General features: G+C 33.1%; 1 protein-coding gene across 1 annotated transcript in view; it reads right to left on the reverse strand.

Moving 5' to 3' along the window:
- The window catches only part of LOC142973997 (CD151 antigen-like), a 145,575-nt gene extending 135,200 nt beyond the window's left edge, over positions 1 to 10,375 (reverse strand). Inside the window, exon 1 of the mRNA XM_076116054.1 lies at positions 10,128 to 10,375. The gene's annotated coding sequence lies outside the window, so the exon portion shown is untranslated. The remainder of the gene's footprint in view (positions 1 to 10,127) is intronic.
- Positions 10,376 to 20,922: the final 10,547 nt, after the last annotated feature.

A 20,922-nucleotide genomic window follows, 5' to 3' on the forward strand; every position in this document is an offset into this window, starting at 1 on the left:
ACGCAAATAGTTTTCCTCTTTTTACTTTACCGAGAACGTTATTAAAGGATTTGTCACACCCTTGTTATACAACGTGTAATAGGAAGTTCCGTAAACGAGGATATTCGGTCTCATTTAAAAGTTAGTAATATATTGAAAGAGGTAAATTAGGTAAATTGGATGCTCGTGGTGTAGTGGTTAAAATGGTTACTGTATGCGGAGGTTTTGGGTTCGATCCCTACACAAAATACGTATTTTGTGATTCACTAATTCTTGTTTCGGGTCTCAATGTATTTCGTGCCTATAGTTAAAGTAATTCTTAATACTGAGATATGTTATTCATTTCGAAAGAAACGTCGTTTTCCTGTAAAAGAACAAGTCGGCAAATAGTCATAAAATTATGTAAGTAATTAAGTATAATACTACTGGTATTCTTTGTTTTAAACTCGAAACTAAGTTGTAATACCGACAATAACTTCACAAATAGTTTCAGTCACTTTTGCAGCACAACACGGCAAACGTCATACCAAATTGTAGTTTTAGCGCTTTCAAGTTTTCAAACGAAACTTGATTCTCTGCGATTGTTCCATGCATTTTATTTTGTTGAACGTAGCAGGCAAACTGTTATTTCCTTTCTCACTTATTACCACAATTCGGTTACAAAAGCTATCGAATTCACAAAGACTTGCACAAAACAATATTGTTTAGTAAAATGAACTAGCTAACATTTAAAGGAATAAAGTAATTTCTACGCAAATCGCTTCAAGTGACCGTCAAACAAGATTTGACCTAATTGCAAGAGATTTTATTTACAAAACACTTCGACTCGGCCGCATCTTTACTTATTAGAGAGAGATTATAAGATAATTTTATATAATTACTTTACGATACTGAAAATTCATTTAAAACCGTAGTTATTTGGCTTACATTCTGACAAATTGAGATACTGATGGTTTGAGCTTTCGAGTCCGATTTTTCGGCTTGCACAGCGGGCTATTGGATCTATCCATTATTTTTTATATTCTCGTATAGTCTAGAGTTCAATAACGTGCCTGTGCAATAGCATTGCTTCCCATCACAAGAAACAAATATGAACTTCGGAACGTTATTAATCCACACTTTATTCCTTTTTGTCTTATTATTATTTTGATGAAATATAGTGCCCCCCGTTTTAACCCTGAACATAAGATAAGTACTTTTTAATCCGAAAAAATATTTCAAGCGACGAAATCGAAGGCACACGCTAGTACCTACTGTTTATAAAAATATGTTGTATGATAATAGATAAACGTGTTATGAAATTTAGAGTGTAGTATATTTAGCGCTGGAGCCGCGACAAAATTATGGAACTAGTGGGCGGCGTGCCCAATACCGACTACTAATGATATTCTGTTTGTCTTTGCTGGAAATGTAACGTGGTACGATGTATGTCAGCCCGCTTGTGTTTCCCACTGCGTTCTCCAAACAAAATCTGTTTTTATTATTTTGCGAAGAAAGGTTTGGCAACGGAATAAACATGATATTATATCATTTTTAGTTATAATTGTTTGTCCAACCATTCAACGAGAAATGTTGTGGTTCCAAAACCTAAGTTTTATATAAAAAAATATATTTTTGTAACGTTGCGTCGAAATGAAATAGAGTATCTAAATATCTTTAAATAGGTCGAATCCATAACTTTAATTAAATTCGAAACTCTTGAGAGTTTGTAAATAATACTCGCGTATCGTGTGTAACCTTAATTCGTAGATATAATTAATTAATGAACAGAATTGCGAACGATAAAGTAAAATAAGGTTACTCTATAATTACTCTATCGATAAGACTGTTCAGTCAATGTTGGCAACCGTGCTAGCTAGCCTTCGGCGTCTTTTGATAAAGAAAAAGTATATTTATTACCGGGAAATAGGGTTGAATGTTAAGTATGATGTAACAACTAGTAATTAAAGTTTACGGTTCAGTAGCATATAGTTTGAGTAAACTATTAACTAGGCTGTAGGCAACAATGTGTGTACTTCAATATTACAACGATAAACAATACGGCTGCCTTTGTACTTTGTATCGCCGGGAATATTGAAACTTGGGGAATATAATATTTACTAACTAGTTTAATTCGAGTGCTCGTTTGGTGCATTGGGAGACTGCTTTACACGCACGGTACTAAATACACTGGAGGCAACGTACAAAATGTTCTAGTAACTATTGTTTGAAGTTTTGTTGTAATTTATACAAGTGATTTATATATTGGTAAAGTCTCAGGCGGTACAGAAAATACACGAAATGTATATGCATTTGTTTTATTAAGTATACTTCTAAATATCGCTTCAGGTGGCCTATTTTGCCAGCCTGAATCTTTGCCTTAATAAAAAAATGTGTTACCTACAAGTAGTCGAACGCGCATATAAAAAAACTGTCACTTGGTTGCTGTTATCCACGTGTCAAAACAGAGGTGGGATTATCGATACACGTGATTTAAATCTTTTTCCTCCATCATGAAGTAAATTTGTCGGGTAAAATAAATGCTAGGTTAAAACACGGTATGGTGTGGGCGCAAGTCCCACTGTTCTTGTTATTTCAGATATTTTATATTATTTTATATTATTAGTTTTTCCTACATCTTAATAATATTACCAATCATTACATTATCAACATTAATGATGAAAACATTATTCTTTTTTAATTAACGTCAAATCGACTTAATCTGTACACAGTTGAAATAATATCCAGGAAACGTTGCTAAACCAATGTGATACAAAAAATAGATTATTCCATCATTTTATGGGAATCGTAAGCGGATCACTGAAGGATTAAAGGCTCTTGCGTACAATCATTAGTAACCCTTTAGCTATAAACCAATAATGGACAAATAGGAAGATGATACGAGGAAGAGATCCGATTGATGATAAAGACCTTTTAATCCTACTAATCTTACTAGTATTATAAATGCGAAAGTTTGTGAGTATGTATGGATGTTTGTTACTCTTTCAAGCAAATACTTATTAACCGATTACTATGAAATTTGGTATGTATGTAGCTGAAGACCCAGAATAACATATAGGAGTTTTTATTGCAGAGTTATTCAGGGATCAGGATTCACACGGGAAGGGTTTCCACAAGGACGAAGTCGCGGGTGGCTTCTAGAATTAATTAGTTCGCAATCATGACTTTGTCTACATAAACCTAAGAATTATTCTTATCATATTATAACCAAGTTTGTGTTCTCAATATGTTTCCCAAATTCTCAAAATCTTAGTCTAGTTTCTTTTCATTAACGTCAGACCGTAGAAACAAAAAACTATGTTATATAGTCGATAAACATCTTAGTTTTTTAGAAGTTATAGAAAAATAAATATCGGCATCTAAACAGCCTATAAACAAAAGATATTTCAAATAAACAATAATTTAACAATGAGTTATGCAAATACATTTCTCTCTACATATTAAAGACAATTTATAATGTCTATAGTCGTAATATATTAGTTTCCATATGAATCTGTTTTTATTTGCGACTGATAGATGTATCTGTTTACCAAGTAAAGAAGACGAAATAAATGTTAAGTGATTCTATACTGAAGATGTTTTTAAAAATCTTTCCACAAGCTTTCGTATTTTCAGCTGTCATATAAATATGTTGAACTTAAACGCTATATTTCGGATTTTAGTATCGGGGGTACTTTATAGTTTTGTTGCAATATTCTTCAGAAACTTATAAGGGAGTTAAGTAGTTGCACTCATCGGTTGATAAACAATCAGTGGGTTAAGTCATTTCGATTCAGATATTCTATGGATTGTTTGGTGTCTTGTATTTCAGTGACTTCTTTTTTAACCAAACAATAATGATTTGGCAAAATGTTATGGCATGTACGTACGACTGTAGAGTTCACATTGATTAAACAGGCTTTATGCATATATGTACATAATATTAGCAATCATTTTTATATCATTAGATTATATTCAAATTTGTGATTCGTGATATCATAATTATTTCTAAGTAACTTTATATTACTCTTTCTGACGCCACCTGAATCATCTGCAATAGATGGACACATGCCATTGATAATTCTAAGTAACTTATAGAAATTCAAAATTAAAAAGCGGATATAGTGAGGTGATATCATCCTACGCGGTGACAGTAGTACAGTAGGAACATAGCAGTATAACAGGTTATTGCAGTTGTAGGCCGCGGGTCACGCACTGACACGGCACCGAAACATTTTAGCCACGCGTCTATTGTACGTATAAGCCGATAGTTTGTCTCATTATACATACCTATTTGGGAAACTGAACGGCTCCACTTGCGGGTAAAATACTTTTTGCAAAAATTACCCCTATTTTCGGTAATTAATTACTCAAGTAGACGAAACGGTTGTTATTGACTGCCACATGTATAAAAATATTGAGGATTGTAAAGGTTTCTTCAGGTTAAATAAATACGGATACACAATATTATCACTGAACATACGAAGCATACAGCGCAATCTTGATGATTTTATACTAACATTAAGTTCAATTAAAAATTGCATCGATATTATAATTTTAACAGAATGTTGGCTAACAGATGACATAATAATTGATTCTATACCTGGCTATAATATGTTTCGGTCTCTAAAACAAATCAATAAAAATGGTGGAATTGTTATGTATATTAAAGATTCGCATGTCGCGGTTTGTCAAGAATGTACTATAAATGACGCTGACAGCTTTTTAGTTTCTGTCAATAGCGACGCAGCAATTTTAGCTTTGTATCGGACTCCCTCTATTACTTGCATCGACTCATTTCTCGGTACCCTGGACTCGTTATTAAGCACGTTAAAGAACAAACCAATAGTAATAACTGCTGGTGACTTAAATATTGACCTCTGCAAACCGTTATATAATCAATCGTCTGATTACCTTTGTGTTATGGCCTCACACGGGTTCCTTCCGGCGATTACCAAGCCTACGCGAGAAAATGCATGTTTAGACCATATTTTTATTAAATCAATAATAAAACCTTATGGAGCCGTCTGCCAATCCTCTATCACCGACCACAATATTGTATTAGCTGGAATACCTTCAGTAAATAAACCCAACCATAACCAATCTCGTACTCGTTGTAAAATAGATATTGAGGCTGTTGTAACCGATCTTACTTCGCGTGACTGGGCACACATAGTTAATGACATTGACGTTAACAAAGCAGCACAAAAATTTAACGATATTCTGACTAACACACTGCAAAAACACACTGTTTCAGTGAAGATCGGTCGCAAAATACAAAATCTGAAACCTTGGATCACCCCTGGGTTGATCAGATGCATGAGACACCGTGATAAACTTCATTTAGATTGTAGGTCATACCCCAGTGATGAAACCCGTCGTAAAATTTTCACTCGATACAGAAACTTTCTTGCCGCACTTCTCCGTAAACGTAAAAATGAATATAATACTGCTTTAATTAATGACAATAAAAATAACTGTAAGAATCTATGGAAAACTATTAAAAATATAACCCAAACATCCAAACAAAATAGTTTGGATGTTTGGGTTATATTTTTAATAGTAACACACACAAAAAAAAAAAAAAAAAAAAAAAAAAAACAAAATAGTACCCCTGTGGATTTATTGAAATCTAAAAATGATATAGAAAGCTCTCTTAATCATTGTAACTCACACTTTGCCACAATAGGAAAAACTTTAGCGAGCAAGATTTTCGATCATCTGGGTTGTACCCATGAGGCCTTAATTCAATCCTACAGACCTTCTAACTACTTACCGCACTCATTTTTTCTAACACCTACAGACTCGCAAGAAATACATAGCATTATACATAGTTTTAAAAACGATAGCTCACCTGGAGTTGATTCTCTCACAGTCCCCTTATTAAAAGAAGCCCTACCAAGTTTAATTGTACCTCTAACATATATATTTAATAGAAGTTTAGAAACGGGAGTATTCCCGAGCTGTTGGAAAGTAGCAATAGTATCCCCAATTTATAAAGGTGGCCAAAAATCCACTCCTGATAATTATAGACCCATTTCCCTTTTAAATATTTTAAGTAAAGCTCTAGAAAAAATTGTGAACAGGCGCTTAGTATCATTTATAGACCAGAATAACCTCATATCCGAGTCGCAATTTGGGTTTCAACGGGGCAAGTCGACAGAGGACGCCGTGTCGCTTCTAACCAATTTAGTGTCTGCTCATGTAGAGAACGGTGAATGTTGTTTAGGAGTGTTTTTAGACCTAGCTAAGGCGTTTGATACTGTCTCGACCGGATTGCTTTTGAAGAAATTGGAGTCAAACGGAGTAAGAGGGATAACACTCGAATGGTTCAGGAGCTATCTCACTAACCGGAGACAACGAACTAAAATCGGCAATACCCACTTGAGTACAGAGCTTCCTATAGAATTTGGTGTCCCGCAGGGTAGTGTTTTAGGACCTACCTTGTTTTTACTTTACGTTAATGACGTTTTGAAACTTAAACTCCGGAACTCAAACGTAATAGCATACGCGGATGATACAGCAATATTGTTTTACGGAAAAGACTGGGTGCAGGCAAGAGCCCATGCAGAAGAAGGGCTATCAATAGTAGGTGAAGCGCTTAATAAAAATCTACTTACACTTAATATTAGTAAAACTAAATTCTTAGCATTTACAAAAACAAAGTCCAATGGCCCAGACTCATCCTTTAGCCTCACTCTCCATTCTTGTTCACCCTCTCATAATTTCCACAGAGCTGTAAATTGTACTTGTAGTGATATCAAAAAATCAGATACAATTAAATACTTAGGTGTTATTTTAGACCACAATCTTAATTACAAAGAGCAGATTTTAACTATATCTGCAAGAATACGGAAATTGATTTACGTAATGAAAAGACTACGCGATTGCGCACCTAAGGATACTCTTAGAACAATTTATATCTCTCTCTGTCAATCTGTAATACAATATTGTATATCGGTATGGGGCAGTGCGGGTAAGACATGCTTCCTTCAAATAGAAAGAGCACAGCGAGCCTTAATAAAAGTTGCACTTAAGAAACCACGCCGGTTCCCTACTGATGAACTTTATAAAGAGTTTAAGGTTCTCCGCGTTCGACAACTTTTTGTTCTTAACGCAGTGATTAAATCTCATAGAATAGTAAAATTGCGCCCTGATTATTCTAATCTATTATCCAAACGGACGTATATTATCCCCCTTCCTTCCACCTATTCACAACTGGCCAGACGAAGCCCCGCTTACTCTTTATTAAACACTTATAACAAGGTTAATAAGTTAAAATCACTAAAGAACTATTCTCACTTACAATGTATAAAAGCAACAAAATCATGGTTACTTGAGCTTTCCTATGATGACACTGAAAACCTGATCTAGTCACTACACACACACAAATACACACACACAAACGCACATACACACACACACACACACACACACATACAAACACACACACACACACACATACTAACACACACACACACACACCCACAAACACACATAAGTACTGCATCATTCTCTATTAAAATAACTTTAAATTTTATTTCACTCATAAATAACTTTAACTTCAAATTTTGTTAAGTGTAGTATACGTATACATAGAAATAAACTGTACTCACGAGGCCCAAGATACAAGCATACGCTTAGTTTGGGCCTCACTAGTATTCAAGGATCTGAATTTATGTTAACTAGGCTTAAGATAAACAAACTTGTAAAAACTCTGTGATTGGTAATTAAAGATTTTTATTTTTTTTTTATTATTTAATTTATTTTTGACTATATCTCGTATGATAAATTTAATGAAAATTGGTTCGTTTGTTAAGTTTTAAAAGTTCATCAGATAGACATGTAATCTTTCGCGTTTATAATATTCGGTAAGTTTATTTATTTCGTAAAATATTCGTGCAAAAGAAAAAAAATTGCTCCGTATTTTATAGGCCAACGTTAAGTATAAAAAATCTAAACACAAATAGTCTAGTGACGTCATAACATAAACACCTTGAACTTCCCATGACCTATGAATGCATAATAACATGAAGCATGCACTTGACACTTGAAACTTGTCCGAGAGTAAAGTGCAAGTCTCGTAGTCAATGACTCTACATTACGTTAAGGTATTTCCTACACTCATTCATAAAATAACTGCATTGTTTCGAAGTGTGCTTTACTATTGTTACTTGTGCCTTTTTTCTATGATGATTTTTTTGTTTCGGAATGTCAACTGTTATTAAATCATTTAGTTTATTGGTTCAAGTGAATTTCAGTATGGATAAATATATTTCAAACTCAAAGTAAATTATCTTTCTGTTAAAACTGAAACCTGAAATCAAATCACTAAGGTTGTTTAAAGTTGACACTTAAGTCAATACCTATAAGTAATAAAAATAAAAGACTAAAAACACTTAAAAACCATTAAAATAAATTAGACACAGTTTGGATTTAACAGATGATGAACCACATTAAAATTTGTGAATTTAACTAAGTAAGTTAAATTCACAAATGTGGTTTAGATTATTTCAGTTTACATAATGATTTAAATTACTTATTTTGCCATGCGCTACTTGGGCAGAGGTGTAGCCGATTCAAAACATGACCTATACTGCATGCCTTCACGTTTTAATTTTAATCATTTTTGTTTAACAAACACTAAGAATGAATAAAGAAAGATGTACAAAGAGATACAACGCCGGCTATAAATGGGAATGCCGGAGGGGACACCTCGAAGGGACTTAAACGGACCTTATCGGTAATGTTCTTCAAAATGTCAAGTGCTTAGAGCCCTTGGCAGGTATACGTTACGTGTAAATGAAGTAAAAATAGACATTTCAGAGCACTTCTTATTCATATCTTTTGTAGGAAAAAAAGAGAGCGAGGAGGGCCTAGCGATGGGATAGTAATGAATTAAATTTAATAATTATTTTGTAACAGAGAGAAGATTAGAATATGAGACAATGAGAATACACAATTAGTAATTTGCGTTGGTGCCTTACATGAAATGTGATCAGGTGGTTCATAAAGTTGCCTGGGTTTACAGATATGTTGAGAGCTACAAGATTCGTCGATATTTTTGCGGCTTTAGGTGTGACCAACTGGTAAAAAAATACATATGTAACCGTTATCAATACATAATAATATGGTAAATAACATATGCGACATGCGTTATAAAAACTTTTCATTTGATTTTCCCGTACTTGTATTTTTTTATATAAAAACGTAGAACACAAAAAATAACAAAATAAAGGTTAAGAACTATTATATATTTTTATTAAGCCTCTTTGAATAATGAAGGCATTATAAATTCAAATAAAAACATTAAACGTGTACGAACCTACGTCTGTATAACTAAAATTAATTTGATATCATTACTTATACGTTTGACATAAATAGAAATAATGTGAATTACTGGGCAATACCAATAAAATTGATATTGTGACTGGCGATTAATAACCAAGTCGTGATAAAAAATAAACAATTCAAAGCCGCGCAGAACAAGAACGTCACAAGCGACACATACTCGTACTCGCATTATGTGTCGGTCAGTTGCATATTGTCATACATGGTTCGTTGCTAACAAATTAGCATCTTAATGATTAGCTAGTTAGACAAGAAGGCGTACGATCGCCGTTTATAGAATTCATATGAGTCATTTTACAGTGACTTAATACCTTGCGGACGTACAAGGCCGACCTGACTCGAGCACGCTTGTAAACTAAAATCAACTGTTTTTGCTAGATAACGACTTTTTGTCGAGATTTGCACGCATCTAAGGCATCTGTCGGACTGTCCCGAATGTTCAACGAGTAATATCATTTTGTTGGTATAATAAATTCTCGTGTAAGAATGTACGTGTGTGTGAATCTTCTAAAGGAATATCTACGTCGGTTTGCCCTCCACTTTTAACCAGTGTATATTTTTATGACTTCAAAATAGATGATAGATAAGCGACGTTTTATAGCTGCTCTCCAATTTTATGGATCTTATGCTCCAGATGAAGTAGTTAATGATTTTTACGATTTTTAAATATTTATATTTCGTCTAATGGATTTTGTTTACATCTAGGTTGTGTACTTGTTATTGTAAATAATCTAAAATGATTTAAATTACTGTCTCATCTTACAATTAACGTATATATAAAATTACATAATTACAACTCGCATCTGTTTTTCACTTACCTAACAATTAGCGCAAATTAAATGCGATACTCAAAGTTATTATATCAACTAGTTCTCAGTTTAAAATTAAATTTCAAAACTTCACTGAAAACACTTATCACACAAACTCCCAGATCTCAGTAGTAATGTTTAACTAAAACACATTAAAGGAACATATTATGTCAAACAACTGTGATTCGAAATCGGCGCGAAAACATCGCATCAGAGCGTCGTCATACGAACAACACGTACAAACACTCACAGCGTTGCCGCCGTACTGACTTACGTAGTTCTACGTTCACTCCTACTGCGAAAGGTCTCAAGTGCCTCGTAATCACTTACACTGATATAATCGCAGCCGACAACATACATTGCTCGCTCCGAGACCGCCGAGTATTAAACAGTCGTAAACTTCCCGGCATTGAATTTCGCCTTAGGAAAATCCTTTGCAAAGTTCACGGCTACGTTGTGGTAGACATCGTCCTGTCAACACTGGGGAAATGTGGGGAACGTTGTTGGAAGTTCCCGTTCGGTCTGGTCATTTGGTTCACTAATTCGAGCTAATTCTGAAAGGCTAAGCTCGTTGCTTCAAAACTACACAGGGGCCGCAAAAGCCTTCCAGAAAGTCCCTTCTCTTAGGGGGAGGAGTTATGTAAAACAAGTCGAGTTATATTAACAACTTCGGCTCAGTCAGATTAAGTGGGTGCTTTCGGCCAATCCTCTGTTTACGACTGACTGTTGATTCTACCGCATAATACAGAGTCAAACTGAAAACCACAAGATCATTTTTTTGGGTTCCGGAAGCGTAAAATTGACTCGTAAAGTAAATGTTTGTTTTCATACTTTGGGCGTGATATTAATGGAGTTTTTGTTCGTATATTCATCATACTAATCGCGCAGAGGAAAGATGTTTGTTTGTTTGGGATTGAAGCGGAAAGGGCCTTTCCGCTTGACGTAAAACTTTCATTGTCGCATGTGCGATTGTAACCAGATGCTCGTGTACTGATACACGTTTTACGGCTAAAATATTGTATGTTATAGGTAATATAAAAATAAAACTAGGATAGTATGAATCTTCCTTATAATAGATAAATAATAAAGACAACTCTACAGTAATAGTTTAGGACAGTTTATTTAGGATATTCGATAGCTAGACCATTCGTTTTCCATAATCGTATAAGCATAAAAACGATATTCATATTTGCAAACTATAATGTATCTAACGTCTAATCTGTTTTGGTTTTGGGAAGTTAATGTTGTCATAGTATTTTTTTTACAAAACTTACGTATATCTTTTACGTACATAAATTGATGCTAAGTTCTAGGCAGAAAGAAAAGTATGTTACTTGCTTCGATCCCTCCAATCTAATTTTGCTTTATTCACATACATATACATCTATGGATTTCAGATGTATGGTACTTCAGATGTAATTGTAATGAACACTAGCTTATTTTTGATTTATTAAACACTACCACGAATGAAAAACAATTAAATACAAGTATGTATTTGGAAGTATACAAGTATGTTCACCAGTGATTTGGTTGCAACAAACTCTGCTTTGTTAAGCATCAAATCACCGTGTGTAGTTGTCCAATAATATTTATTTAATTATATTGTGATCAGTCTTTATTCTAAGTCAAAACGGTATGTAACCACAGTCATTAAGTTGCGGTGTTAAGACAGTGAACAATGCAGTCAATAGCTGGCTGTATCGCTCGTATTGCTTGTATCCTCCGCAAACTGTCGGCGGCGATGAATAGCCACTTAATTATATTGAAAGCAATGTTCTCACTGAATTACTTATGTATTAAGTACGGCTATTGGGTTTAACACTCTGTGTGTAAGAGAATAATATAATGGAAACTGTTTCCTTTTGTAGTACTCCTTTGCTACGTTCTTTTATAAAAAATGTTTCTTAGAAATGTATTTATTACTTTATTTATTAGTATTAATTCGTAAAATGTGAAGTGTTTTATAGTTTTAGGATGCTAAAATCTGATCCTTAATCTTATAATCTGCGCTGTTAAAGCACTATTATAAAACGGTCAAAATAATATTTTCGTTAAATAATAATGTTAACTTAAAAAGTAAAATTTGACCGGTATTTTCCTTACATTTGATATCTTTTTATCAATTAGATACGCAATCAGGCACTTATTAAGTACTCACACCTATAATAATAATTATTTGCAACGTAACATACACAAGTAGTTTTTCCACATAAAAGGTTTCTTAAGGCAATCCAAATCCTAAAAGCTGCCGGTGATAAAGTAAGTCTACATAAATCAAAAGCCTTTGATGTCTAAACGTTCATCTTAAACCTACGGTGTGTACTCCCGCCAGACACTAATTGTGCCTTTACATTCTATTCAATTTTCTGATTTGTTACCCACAGACTTGCAAAAATATTGTACAATAAAATTAGTCACTTTGTAGACTTAAAAATAATGCTCAATATAAACCATTATACAGTCAATAAGCTAATAATATTGTGTAGCACGGCATATAGGGCAATACTATTGATCATCTCCTCTCTTTAATTCATCATAATTTTCTCTAATTTGAACATTTTTACACACACAAAAACTATTGATCATAAAGTACATAATAATATCAGTGTGCGGTTCGTATTGAGTTACCCCTATTGTTCAATATTAATGCAGATTTCCAGAAATTCTGATATTGTCGATATCTTATCGCCATCAAATTATAATACAAAATTCTTAGTTAAATTCATCTTCATTTCTACAATGGTGTCTATCTGTTAAATACCCCTTTCCGCGAATCTATTTGATGTTGATAATTTCAATTGGAGCCCAGATTGAGAGTGACGTCTCAATTACAGACATTAAATTCAAAAGTCAAATCCAGATTGGAGAGGTAACAAAGGTACTATATTACAAATCCTATGAAAATAAATGGCACCTCGTAAAAACACAAGAAAAATATTATAAACCATTTGTTCGATATGTAAATCTATATTGCCATTTTAAAAGGCCAACTGACAATTTAAGAAACTGAGAAGACCAACTGAGAAGACAATCTTAATCCGACTGCAGAACTTTACTGTAGTATTTAAATTAATCTTTCACCATTAAAAAAAGGATTCATAGTCGTGTAGATATTAATAATTATAATTATATTATTAAATACATAGGAGTAATAGACAAATCTTCGAACTCGCAGTGGACTGTTAGTCATACTGCGAAAGGTGGTTACTTTTTTATTGTTTTGTTTATAATTTATGCATAGGCAAAAAAGTATTGTGTTTTGTTTCATAAAAAACCACGTTTCCTTGATGTTTCATTTCTACAAATACCTATACGACTATTTATTTAAATCTTTATGGTAATAAGGTATCATGTTCAAGATGAATCGTACATTAAACTATGACCCCTGAGTCATGGCCGACCTTGACAGACTCACGATGAAACAATCGTACTATAATCATAAAGATTTGCAAGAACGTGCCTATTAATAATTCACAACAATTTTAAATACTGCTATTATTATGTAATTACTTATATAAATTATTAATGTAATAAACAATGAATATAGCTTTTACTAATAGAATTCAATACTCTTATAGCATAAGCATTAATGAGGACCGGTTAACTTAAGTGTAAAATTTCTTAAAGATTTTTCTTAAATGTTCTGTTATACGACAACAATTTCGATACACACTTATCTACAATCGATGCACAAAATCTTAAACTGTGAAACATTTAAAAACTAAAGCTCTGTAGCTCGACTCTCTACTACTATCGACTACCGACAACCGGCTAGCTAACAAGAAATTTTCACAAAAATATATTTAGCGCCTCAACCGGGCTTCATAAGAACTATTTTGGCAGTACATTATAAATGTCAAACTATCGGTAGTGGACAGCAAAGACTATGCAGAATTGCGCTACTGTTTATTTTATACACGTATCGTACGTAGTTCTTTTAGCATTTAACGGTAAGCCACAACACATACAAACCATGCCTTACAATTGCCGCACTCAGGACCCTTTGAACCATCAGGCAATTTTCCTATATTTTACAAAACCCTCATATTTATTTAAATATGACTTGACCTTGTATATTTTCCCCGTTTCGTCGACAAAGGTTTCAATCAATTCCATGGGACTCTTTTATTGTATATTGGAATATTTGACGTTTCTCCTCGTATTTTATTAAGGGTGGCATTTTGAAATGAAAACGATTTCCATTGCCATTCATCATTTTTGTGAATCGCGATTGTTGTTATGAAAGTATTCAGGAAGTTCAACATTGCATGATGAAGACTAAATTAATTTCAGAGTGTATTTTTCTAACGTATTTCCATTATATTCTTAATAGAATTTTCTGAGATTGAAATCAATTCAAAAAAGGTTGGTCAGCATTGTGGTTCATTTTTGAACTCTTTTACAATATTGCTGACATACTTTCTAGTATGAATAAACATATTGTGGTGTTTTTGTTCAATATTTCAAACTTTCAAAGCTATAAAAATGGTTGCAAAGAATATCTCTCAGTATTGCAACACTGAATTTTTATGACAAACGTTTTCAATAAGCTTTTTAACGACAGAAAAAATAAAGTGTTGTTTGTGGATACAGTTAGGTAGGATTTGGCTGGAGGACACTAAAAGCCTGAAAATATTAAACGTATGCTCCAGACCGTTTGAACTCAATGCAGACTCGTTCAAAGCGATTCTTGTGAAATTGGCAGAATCATTCGATGGTAAAATATTTGTTATTCAATATTTGATATTATCATTCTCGGTACAGATGTACAGATAACAGGGATCAAACCAAGTTATTATTGAAAACATCAAATACGTTTGTTGAGGCTGAGATAATATTCCGCTTAAATATTCCTAGAACTAAAATATTTATTTATTTGGGGGATCTTTTTAGGAATTCTGGTAAATTTCGTTTACAAAATTATTCACAAAACGGCCACTTTGGACTACAAGTCCAAATAATTGCTTATAATTATTTTCTTTGTACATGGAGATGAAATAAATGAATAGAAATATATTATACTAGCGGACCCAACAGACGTTGTCCTGTCTACACGTCTTTAATTTGAAACTTTTTTTAATAATCTTAACCATTCTCAGACCCCCTTGAACACACAAACAAAATTTCATCAAAATCGGTCCAGTCGTTTAAGAAAAGTTCAGTGACACACACACTTACAGATGAATTATATATATAAAGATAGCCTACTCGTATACATTGTTTTATGAAATGATACTATAAATGATATTACATCATAGTTTTACGATTTGGTCGCGGTCCATTGATCGCGTCGTATGAGCCGCTGCTATAAGTTAAAATGGTAATAAATATTAATGATCTATACAAAAAACTAAGATAATACACTTTACCATACACTAAAGCTGTTACTATTTAAGTAGCAGCATTTTCGGCTTTTTCAAACACAAAAGTGCTTAGAAGGAAACGAGAGATGAACTAATTTTCAAAGTTGCGATTTCATACCATTATTGACTATCGAGAACCAAATAATTATCAACAATTTTTTTATAAAAACAGTTTAAAGTCAGCCTACTGCGACTATTTCCATTTAGTACCTTACCGTTATGAAGAGTTAAAATAAGTAAAATTCTGCAAAATTACAAAGAACTAAGTAAGTATGTGACGGAAGGATTCCTGTACTAAACATTTTCTAAAAATATAGCTAGTTTGTTGTTCATTTGTGGTAATGAACAATTAAACTAGCACATTTTCTCATTATTTACATACAATAGGAACTATGATATGTACATATTTACATATACTTATTTATAAATATTCGTTCTTATGATACTGGACACTCGAACATAACTATAATCTGAGAAATAGTTATTGTAAAAAAATTGTTATACCAAAAATAAATATTCAGATTATAATACACTTATTTCATACAATGTATAACTATAAACATTTGGATATGTTTGTACTAAGGCTTTTGTATCTACTATTGTCGTTTTCACATTAAAGTCAATGGGCAAGTTGGGTATAATATTCAAAAACTGCCACGCACCTCGGTTTTATTTCACTGTTTATTTGCTCCAAATACATATAAAAAATAGTGTGTTTTGCGAACGAGTTCTTGTTTTTCTTTTAACTGTCTAGAATTATAATAAAACAAATATGAATAGCTTTGATATTTTGTTTGTGAACTATATTTAAAAAAAATGTGTGACTTTTTTTAAAGCTGTAACTGAGTACCTTTATAATCGACAATTATAGTAATTGCTTAGTTATTTTATATGAATTTCAATCTTATTTGTATCAATCAAAATCAAATGCTTATTGAGTATAAAATTAAATAATAAACTAATCAGTAAACATCAACACTATTACAGGCTCGTTCAAATAAGGAGCCGCCTGTCGTTGAAAACCAGTAACGAACAACGAACACCTTTGCCAAACATAAATAAATCTAAATTACAATAGATAATTGCATATGACAATACAATAGGACGCTATATTTGGGCCGTATTCCTACCAGTTCTTATTTGGGTTCGACAAACCATAATGGGCAAATAAGGTTTTGAAATACTGCGTGGGTAGACTGGGTAGTTCTTGTCGCAGCTACCAAAATAAAGAAACAACAAACCAGTTTAATGTGACCTTACCCGCCCGCCTAATCTCATAGAAACACCCACTACAAATTTACAACGTAAGAGTTTGTAGGGGTCAAGCAGACTGGTCATTGTATCGCCTACTATTGTTGTACTAGACTATAGTATTGAGAATATGTCGGTAAGAGACGGACAGACCTCATGGACGTGTCGTTTTATTTATGTTTCGGGATAAAATATCGACTGTAATACAGGACAATGGGCAATAGAATAAATTTCGTTTGTTGATGCGGGCTTATTACGAAGCAAAATCATTCCAGAAGGCTTTATGGTATATTGTGACTATGAATTTATTTACTACTGATCCTTGACTGATGGTAAATAAATATTGCATATTGTTTACGTCCGTATCGTTTTTTATTGTAATATTACTAGTAGAAAAGTAGTTTTATTGTAAATTAAAGACACAATAATCTGAATAGCCTAAAATATTTTATGGTAAGTTGCAATACTATAAAAGTACACGATATTTTCAAAATTGTTTTGTTTTAATTTTTGTAATAATAATATAATAACTTATTTATCGTGTTAATTAAACCAATCTATTGATAACAATCTCCATAGTTAAATAAAATAGAATTTTTTTCCTCGAATAACGAATCTCTAGCGTGTCAGAAACTGCGAGCAAAGCTAATATTGAAACAAAATATTACACGAACAATATTTTTTTCGTCTGCCGCGAATTTTGAACTGGAATCGATACCTACACGTGGTCATGTGCAATGTCAACACGACTCGTTTGCACTTCGCTAGAAATGTTTACCCTGCTTTGAACTGTGAAAAACTTATATCGAATTTATTTTTGTTAGCGCTGCTAACTTGCATAAAAACCTTCAGCAAACAACAGCCGAATAATTCCGAGTTTGTTTTGAGTATAAACTCGGACATGTATTTACCTATATTTTAATCTATCTATCTTTAAATATATCAATTTAAAAATCAAAATTGGGTACAATGAAAGAAATTCCTTGCTACAATCCCTCCGGAAAATAATAGAACTAGACAGTTTTATTCAAATTTAAATGAGATTCAAATTTAAGCCCTCAAAACGAGTTCCAGAACTTCAAAATCACTCTGCACTAACGAAAAGATAGAAAATTATGCAATTTGTTGGGACCGACAAAAAATTGTTCACGTTCTGATGCCCACAGTAATTTCCTTTTTGGGACGGAGAAAATTAAAATTTCAACAACAAAGCCGAACATTAGCTCCGGAGGTTTTAACCTTTAAACATTTAGGCACAAAGATATATTTGTTTTCCAACATTACTATGAAAAGTAAGTTTAGTACAATTACTGAATACTTAAAACATTCCAAGCGAGTTTCACTTTACGCCAAGACTTTGCTAGATTAACGATTGCTTTTAGAAAAACAACGTTTGTTGGTTTTAAAATATTGAAATATACACAATTCCGACAATGTTTAGATTTGTCTAGGGCATGATCAGCCAATACAGCTTTATTCAATCGTAAAATGTTTGCAGTCAAGACAAATTGATGTATTTCTCCATCGATAGTCGACGAGATTTGGTGGAAATTGCTCTAATTGCCAATCTAATCCTCAAGCTTTCATCAATCGGCTCGATGGAATATACACCTGCCTTAACAAGCTAATTCCTTTCCCATCTTAGAACTATTCGTCGTTCAGTTGCTTTATGTCGGCCATTCGTTTCAGTGAGCCGACTGAGAGGTGCGGATTGAAATCAATTTCTAACATGCGAATAGATATTCACTTTTGCTCGCGGCTTTTCGTTTTAACTGAATTCATCGTGGATTTCGTTCCGTTAAATCCCAGTCCGGCTTCGAGCACTTTTTCCGGGATACAAGTTCCTGCTACTGTCACGATATATGTAGCCTATTCGATTGTTCGATTCATTTCAATCGTAAGCGCAATTGTGTACAAATGACAGTCCAAAACGTACGCACTTGGTAACATCAATTTTATTTGTTAGGTATTTGGAAATGCGAAATGATAAATGCAGGTATAACTTTCCCGCTTTTCATTTACTTCTTTTAAAAATAACTTTGTTTGAAGTAGATCTCGTAGAGATCATAAATATATATCAAAATTATATGGAAAGAACTTAACATATTTAACAAACCCCAGTAGTTTGATGAGCAATCTTAAGTCGATTTTATACCACTCAAGACAATTTGAAATTCAAAATGAAATGAAACTCCAGTTTCGTATGATATGCAAAAGACCAAGCTTAAGTAAAGCTATGATCCTGAGCTGTCTGGCTGGATTTTAAAATTGCTATTAGGAACTCTCTTGAACCTTTCAAGCTGTTGGGTATGGCTTCAATTATTTGATTGCATATTGTTTTTGATATGAAGAATTACTACAAACTTTGTTTATCCCTTAATTTTTTCATCAGTTTGGATGTTTTTGCCTTGCCTTTATAGTTTTTATGTATCATAGTATGGTTTGGTGATGATGAATAGAAATGTGTTATTTAAAAAAAACAAATGATCAATCGCTTATAGATTACAAAAGACATTATAAAAACAAACTATAGTTCTTCAAAGCACAGCGATTGTATGAATTGTTGCAGTTTAAGTTGCGAAACTGTATAGAACCGATTCAGCTCTGAAATTGTCGATCTCGATATCGCACCGGCTTTTATTCATGAACGAAAGCAAAAGAATAAAGATCAAATTTTTCATTTCGATATTCAATAACTTGGCTGACAAAACTACAATGACATTACATTCTGTTGAAATATTACAAAAAAACTCCAGTTCACTAGATATTGAAATTCCGTTCAGCAGTTTAATACAGTTTATGTCGATTCCTCAAGCAGTCTATTGTATGAAAGTAATTTGAGTAACAAGAAGACTACTAAAAATACAAATGGACCTAGTAATACGCTTACAGAACGAAATCTATGTAAGATCAGTAGGTACCGTCTTTTCTTTCTGCTCAGATCAATATAATTATTATGAAAATCGGAATGCATTTTATTATTAGATTCCCGATCCAATTTTCTCAATAAAATGTACATACCTACATTATGGATATGTAGTTTGGTGATGGGCTCGATTTATGGCAATCGGTTACATGGGTTTAAAATTTTTAATTACGAAAATATTTTCGTATTCCTCAGTCTACACTACACAAGGCGTGATATTATGTATGTATGAAAATACTTGTATTGAACTAAGTTGGTTGAACCAAATAGTTTCAGTTCAGGAAAAGTGTGGTGATAAGAATAAGAACAGAAGGTATCGCTTACTTTGGATAGTCGATCGAAATACGCAGTGTAGTAATAATGTATTAAACAAGGGTTTTTCGGTGAAGTCGAGCTCGTAACGGTAGAGCAGGCCGTGGGATGGACGGTGCATTGTTAATGTGAACACAAGTGGTCGGACTAACGAAGATCAACAGACTATTGAAGTGATATCGAGAATTCAGAAACTTGCAAACTCTTACTTTCAAGAGACTTTTCTGGGGTTTTATGAACATTCTCCCTAGTTTTCCAAGTAAAAATAGTGGATTTTTTAAATTCGACATTACCTACAAAACCACAAAATTACATTCGTTACCAGTTTTGTACTAAAATATCATATTCCTATTTGTTAAGTTGTTCCACAATTAAGGTAGAATGTTTCAAGGTTCAACTTACGCATTGTGCAATAGGTAAGGATATATTTGATTTGATATGGTGATATAGTCCTGATACTTAAGGCTTTCGTGGCAATGTTGACACTAAAGCCATTGTAAGCTAAACCAAACAGCTATAAACTAGATAGTTGTAAGGCATTAATAATTCAGATTCAAAATCAGTCACATTACCACTCAATACGGCATTTTGAATTGTTAGCACATAAATATATTCAGCATATAAATGAAATATGTATATTTATGTTGATTTGTGTCATAAATTACTTTGCATTTAGCGTACAGTGTACGTTTAAGTTGTAACTCTACTGGCACATGATCGCAAGAAATTATTTACACAAAACCGACTTTACCATAATTTTGGTTACATTACAGCTAAGTATGCCGTATCCCGTTATGTTTTATATCTTCTATTTCCGTGACGGAATAACAATATAGTTCAGTGAGGACCAGAGTTATTGAGCTCTCTGTATCCATATTCTATACACATTCTCGCTTGATCAGTGGTAATGTTCCGATCGCCAGAGGTCATCTTACACTGGCTATGAAAGCCA

The sequence above is a fragment of the Anticarsia gemmatalis genome, chromosome 7, assembly GCF_050436995.1.
Source record: "Anticarsia gemmatalis isolate Benzon Research Colony breed Stoneville strain chromosome 7, ilAntGemm2 primary, whole genome shotgun sequence".
Taxonomy (NCBI): domain Eukaryota; kingdom Metazoa; phylum Arthropoda; class Insecta; order Lepidoptera; family Erebidae; genus Anticarsia; species Anticarsia gemmatalis.